The sequence below is a fragment of the Hylobates moloch genome, unplaced genomic scaffold (genome assembly GCF_009828535.3).
Source record: "Hylobates moloch isolate HMO894 unplaced genomic scaffold, HMol_V3 SCAFFOLD_19, whole genome shotgun sequence".
Classification (NCBI taxonomy): domain Eukaryota; kingdom Metazoa; phylum Chordata; class Mammalia; order Primates; family Hylobatidae; genus Hylobates; species Hylobates moloch.
In genome coordinates, this window is record NW_026652294.1 from 54,487,779 (window position 1) to 54,493,778 (window position 6,000).

At 33.1% G+C, this 6,000-nt stretch overlaps 1 long non-coding RNA gene across 1 annotated transcript in view; it reads right to left on the reverse strand.

Annotated features, from left to right (window-relative positions):
* LOC131382019 (uncharacterized) overlaps positions 1 to 5,750 on the reverse strand; it is a 42,666-nt gene extending 36,916 nt beyond the window's left edge. Inside the window, exon 1 of the long non-coding RNA XR_009211167.1 lies at positions 5,650 to 5,750. This is a non-coding gene — a long non-coding RNA (uncharacterized LOC131382019). The remainder of the gene's footprint in view (positions 1 to 5,649) is intronic.
* Positions 5,751 to 6,000: the final 250 nt, after the last annotated feature.

Below are 6,000 nucleotides of genomic sequence, written 5' to 3' on the forward strand. Positions count from 1 at the left end.
AAACTAAAGCAAAATAGGAGTTCTCTCTTTCTCTCTCTCTCTCTCTCAATCTCTCTCCCTCTCTCCCCCTCTGAGAGACATTTTGATTTTCAGTCTGGATGATCTGTTAATTGTTGAATGTGTGTGTGTGTGTATATATATAGAGAGAGAGAGAGAGGGAGAGAGAGAAAGATACACACACAGATATATATATATATATATATATATAAAATTTAGGTTTATCACATTTGTTTTTTAATAGAGGTTTACCTCCCACGCTTGGGATCTATAATATATGCCTTAACAACATTATTTCTAGTCAAGTAAAATAAGTTTTTGATATGTTTTATACATTAGATTATATTCCAACAATGCAACAAAGTAATATTATCTTCATACACAGATGAGAAAAACTGAAACTCAGAGGAAATTTGTAACTTAAAATCACATGATGGGAAATGATAGAATTCAGGTCTGAACCTGGGTGTCTTGACCCAAAATCTTAGGCTTTTCCCCATTGACACACTTAATACTAAAATGTATTATCTTTGATGTTTAGGGTATTGGCACCCAAAATTATTTTCTATATTTAAATAAATCAATTAACGTTATTAAAATAATTTTATATATTTAAAATATATAGGTTTTTAATGTTCTTTTGATTTTATCTTTGACCCACTGATTGTTCAGGAATGTATTATTTAATTTACACATATTTGTGAATTTTTCCATTTTCCTCCCACTATTGATTTTAAATTGCATACTATTGTGGTCAGAAAAGATATTTGATATGATTTCAATCTTCTTAAATTTATTAAGACTTGTTTTATAGCCTCACATATGATCTATCCTGGAAAATGATCTGTGTGCACTTGAAAAAAATGTGCATTCTGCTGCTATTGGATGGTATGTTCTGTAAATACTTGTTAGGTCCATTTGGTCTATAGTGTTGTTCGAGTCTGTTGTTTCCTTACTGATTTTCAGTCTAGGCAACATGTACATTGTTGAAAGTGGTATATTAAAGTCCCCTACTATTATTTTACTATCTCTCCCTTCAGATCTATTAATATTTGTTTTATATATTTAGGTGCTCTGATATTGGGTGAATATATATTTATAATTGCCATATCCTCGTTTAGTTGACCTTTTTATTATTAAATAATAACCTTCTTTGTTTATTATGACAGTTTTGACTTATAGTCTATTTTGTTCAACATAAGTATAGCCACTCCTGCTCTTTTTTGGTTACTATTTGCCTAGAATATCTTTTCTCATCTCTTCACTTTAATTCTGTATGTGTCCCTAAAGTAAAACTGACTCCATTCTAGGCAGTATAGAATTACATCAAGGTTTATTTTTTTAAAGCTGTTCAACCACTTTATGTCATTTACTAGAAAACTTAATGCATTTACATTTTAAGTGATTATTGATAATAAGGACTTATTACTGCCATTTTATTCATTGTTTCCTGACTGTTTTGTAGTTTCTTTATTCCTTTCTTCGTCTCATAGTCTTCCTTTGTAACTTGATGATGTTTTGGTATTTGATTCCTTTTTCTTTATCTTTTCTGGACCTGTAACAGGTAATTTTCTTTGTGGTTACCACAGGGATTACCTAAAATATCTTTTTTAGTTATAATAGTCTATTTAATCTAACAACTTAACTTCAATTACATACAAAAATTCTACACTTTTACTTTTCCTCTCCTCACTTTTTATGTTATTAAGATCACAGGTTATCTTTTTTATATTGTGCTTTCTTTAACAAAGTGTTATGGCTAAAGTTATTTTTGATAATTTTGTATTTTAACTTTTATGCTAGTGTTAAAAGTAATTTATATGCCACCATAATAGCACTAGGATCTTCTGACTTTGATGATATTCTTACCTTTACAGTGAGTTCTATACTTTCATATGTTTCTATGTTCTTAGCTAGCATACTGTTTTTCAATTGAAGGAACTCCCTTTACCGTTTCTTGTAAGGCTCATCTAGTGACGATGAACTCCCTTAACTTTTGTTTGTCTGGGAAGATCTTTATAATTCCCACATTTCTGAAGGATAGCTTTGCCAAGTATAATATTCTTGGTTGAAAGTTTTTTTGTTGTTTTATTTCCAACATTTTGTATATTATATCCCACTCCCCCTTGGTCTGCAAGTTTTCTGCAAAAATAAGTCTGCTAATAGTCTTATAAGGGAAGGTAGTTTCCCTTGTATGTGATAAAAGGCTTTTCTCTTGCTGCTTTCAAAATTCTCTTTGACTTTTTTCTTTTTTATTTTATTGAATATTGATAAATTACAATTGTAGGTATTTATGGGCTCCAATGTAATGCTATGATATATGTATGGAATGTGGAATGATTAAATCAAGTTAATTAACATATCCAACACCTTAAATATTTATCATTTATTCATCCTGTCTAACTGAAACATTATGCCTTTTGACCAATATCTCCCCAGTCCCCCTTCCTTGGCCTCTGAAAACCACAATTCTGCTTCTTCCATGAGTCTAGTTGTTTTAGATTTCATATAGAAGTGAGAATATGTGGTATTTGTTTTTCTGTGCCCAGCTTGTTTCACTTAGATGAATGCCCTCCAGGTTTATCCATGTTGTTGCAAACATACATACAAATGGCCAACAGATATATGAAAATATGTTCAACATCACTAATCATTAGAGTAGTGCAAATTAAAATCAGAATTAGATATCACTGCATACCTTGTAGAATGACTATTATAAAAGAGATGAAAGATAACCAGTGTTTGCAAAGATAGACAGAAAAAGGAATCCCTTGTATGTTGTTGGTGGAAATGTAAATTAGTACAGCCATTATGGAAAACTGTACGAAGGCTCCTCAAAAACTAAAAATAGAATTACCATATGATCCAGCAATCCCACTTCTGGGATTTCCAAAGGATCTGAAATCAGTACGTCAAAGAGATATCTGCACTCTCAGATTGCAGATATCTCATATTACAGCAGTATTCACAACAGTCAAGTTACGGAATCAATATAAATGTCCATCAACAAGTAAAGAAAATATATATATACACATACACACACAATAGAAACTATTCTGCCTTTTAAAAAAGAGAGATTCTGTCTTTAATTTAATAATTTGATTATAATGTGTTTAAGTGAAGATCTTTTTATGTCTAATCTAAATATATGTTTATGTTCTATGTTTAATTTTGGGGTTCATGGATCTGGATGTTCATTTTCCTCTCCAGATTTGGAAAGTTTTCTATCATTATTTCCTTAAATAAGCTTTCTTCTCTTTCATCCTTGTCTTCTCCTTCTGAAAATTTCATAATGTATTTATTTGTTTGCTTAATGGTGTCCCATAAGTCTCAGTCTTTATTGTTTTAAAATTGTTCCTCTGACTAGATATTCTCACATGACCTATCTTTAAGCTCACCAATTCTTTCTTCTGCTTGATCAAGTCTGCTGTTCAGGCTCTCTGTAGAAATTTGTAGTTCAATTATGTGTTCTTCAACCCTAGTATTTCTGTTTGGTTCTTTTCTATAGTTTCTATTTTTCTATTGAATTTCCCATTTTGTTCATATATTTTTAATCTGATTTTTGTTTAGTTGCCTATCTGTGTTCTCTTGTAGTTCACTGAGCTTCTCCAAGATAATCATTTTGAATTCTTTATCTAGCAGTTCATATACTTCTATTTCTTTAGGGTCAGTTACTGGCAATTTATTTTGTTCCTTTGATGGTGTCAGTTTCCCTAATTATTCATGATCCTTTTGGCCTTGTGTTGGTGTCTATGCAGTTAAAGAAATAGGCACTTCTTCTATTCTTTACAGACTGGCTTTAAAAGGAAAAACACTTCACCAGTTGGCTCAACCAGAAATTTTGGGCAGCTCCGCTCTGAAGGTCCATAGATAGGCTGGCTACTGAAGTCACCAGAACAGGTGGCTTGATGCTTCAGTCAGAGGGCAGACAGGTGTGGCACCTGGGTTTGTGATGTTTGGCCTGGAATCTGGGATGACAGGGGCTGGTCTGGCACTGGGGCAGGGCTGGCGCTTAGATTTGCAGTGGGCAGGGCTGGCACTTAGATTTGCAGGAGCCAGCCTGAAGCCTAGGTCCATTAGTACTGGTCCAGTGCCTGGAGCCATGGTGGCTATCATACAGCATGAGTCCATAGGGGCAGGCCTGAAGACTGAGGCTTTGACAGCCAGCTTAGCACTGGGACAAGCCTAAAACCTGGGTCTGTGGGGGTAAGTCTGGTGCTGAGGTTCACTGGGGCAGACCTGACGCTGTAGCCTATGATGAAGTCTTGTACTTACGTAACTCTTTTCCCAACCTGAAGAGATTCTCTCTCTCTCTCTCTCTCTCTCTATATATATATATATACACACACACATATATGTATACACATATATATACATATACATATATATTTACATATATGTATATATATACATATATATACATATATATATATATACTGTGCTGTGTGGGCTTGGGATGCAGGCAACATGCAACAATCCTTTCTACCTTCTTCAGAGTGCCTTTTCTTATTTCTGTGTTCCACCCAGGTACTGTAATTCTCACTTTGATTCCTTAGCTCTTGCAAAGGTATTTGTGCATGAATGGTTATTAAAATTGATGTTTCTATGAATGAGCAAGCACTGGAGACTCCTATCCCATCATTTTCAATGGGTCTCTTCTTCAATCAATATTTCTCTGTTATTATATATTTCCTTCAATCAGGATAAGCTTACTAACATCAAAAAATTGTTTCTTTATCCTTTTTTTGTGAACAGCTGACAATAGTGTCAAACCTCAATTTTCTCCATAATAAGTGATGACAAATATGATGAATGAAAGACAATATTTCCTCCAAGTATATAGCAGTTATCTCTGTTTCCTTGTTTGCTTCTTTACTACTAGTACAATGGTCTCCAAAGAGAGAAGTATGTGGCCCGGAGGTTGGCAAGGTGAACCATCAAAGCCCAGGAAGATAATATTAGAATTTCTATTTCTATTTATTTTTTCATCTAATCCCTTTGAACATCTAAATTTTGCACATGCTTACATTATATATTAATCCATTAATACACAAATACAATTTATAAATAAACAAGTATGTGTGCCCTGTGAAGAACTGAGGACACAATTTAGAAAGTTTGGAAACCATTGTACTAAACAGCTAACATACTAAATCCTTGCCACAAAATAAGAATGAAAAAATCATTTACCGAATTTATCATGTTACTATACTTTTTAAGTTCAAATTACTTTCCACATATTAAACTATAATGTGTTAAATAATATGGTTTGAAGTACCACTTAGACACAAAGCACTCAATCAATAAATGCTGTAAGCCAACAATATTTTTTTTAAAACATGAATGAACATTCTACCAAGATTGGAAAATACTGTGGTAAACTGAGCTATCAATAACTTGGTATGTTGAGGAGCTCCATGGAAAAAGGGATCCAAGTTCAATTAGTTGTTTTGTAAATGCTGCATACTATATTACACTCTTTCAGATTCACAGCAAAGATGGGTATGCTAAAGGCTCTGGGAAATCCTGCAAGTTACAAGTACCTTTAACTTTGTTTATTCCAACATTTCCCATTTCCACATTGTTTTTTTGTTTTTTTTTTTTTTGTCCACAGCACTTCTTCCCCATTCATAATGTCCACTAACTACTTACAGGGAATAGTGTTCCTAAGAATGCACTTGGTGAAATTCTGTTTTAATGAGATTTCATCTAAAAACTGAAGGCTCAGCTGAACATAGAAGCATTCTTATTGGTTGCATATGAAGCTAAGGGATAATTGAAGCCATTGTACATAGAATTCTGTATTATGCAATGTCATCAGTAATGACCTAGATTGTGGGTATAGCAAGGATGCACCTTAAGCTTCCTACTGAAATCTAAGTCTGAACTTTACAAACATGTTATTTGGTTGGGTATATTTTTATCTCAGATATTTAGCTAATTTATGTATACAGAGTCTACCTGATTTGAAGGGAGGAATTATCATTTTTATAAAAACGTAAC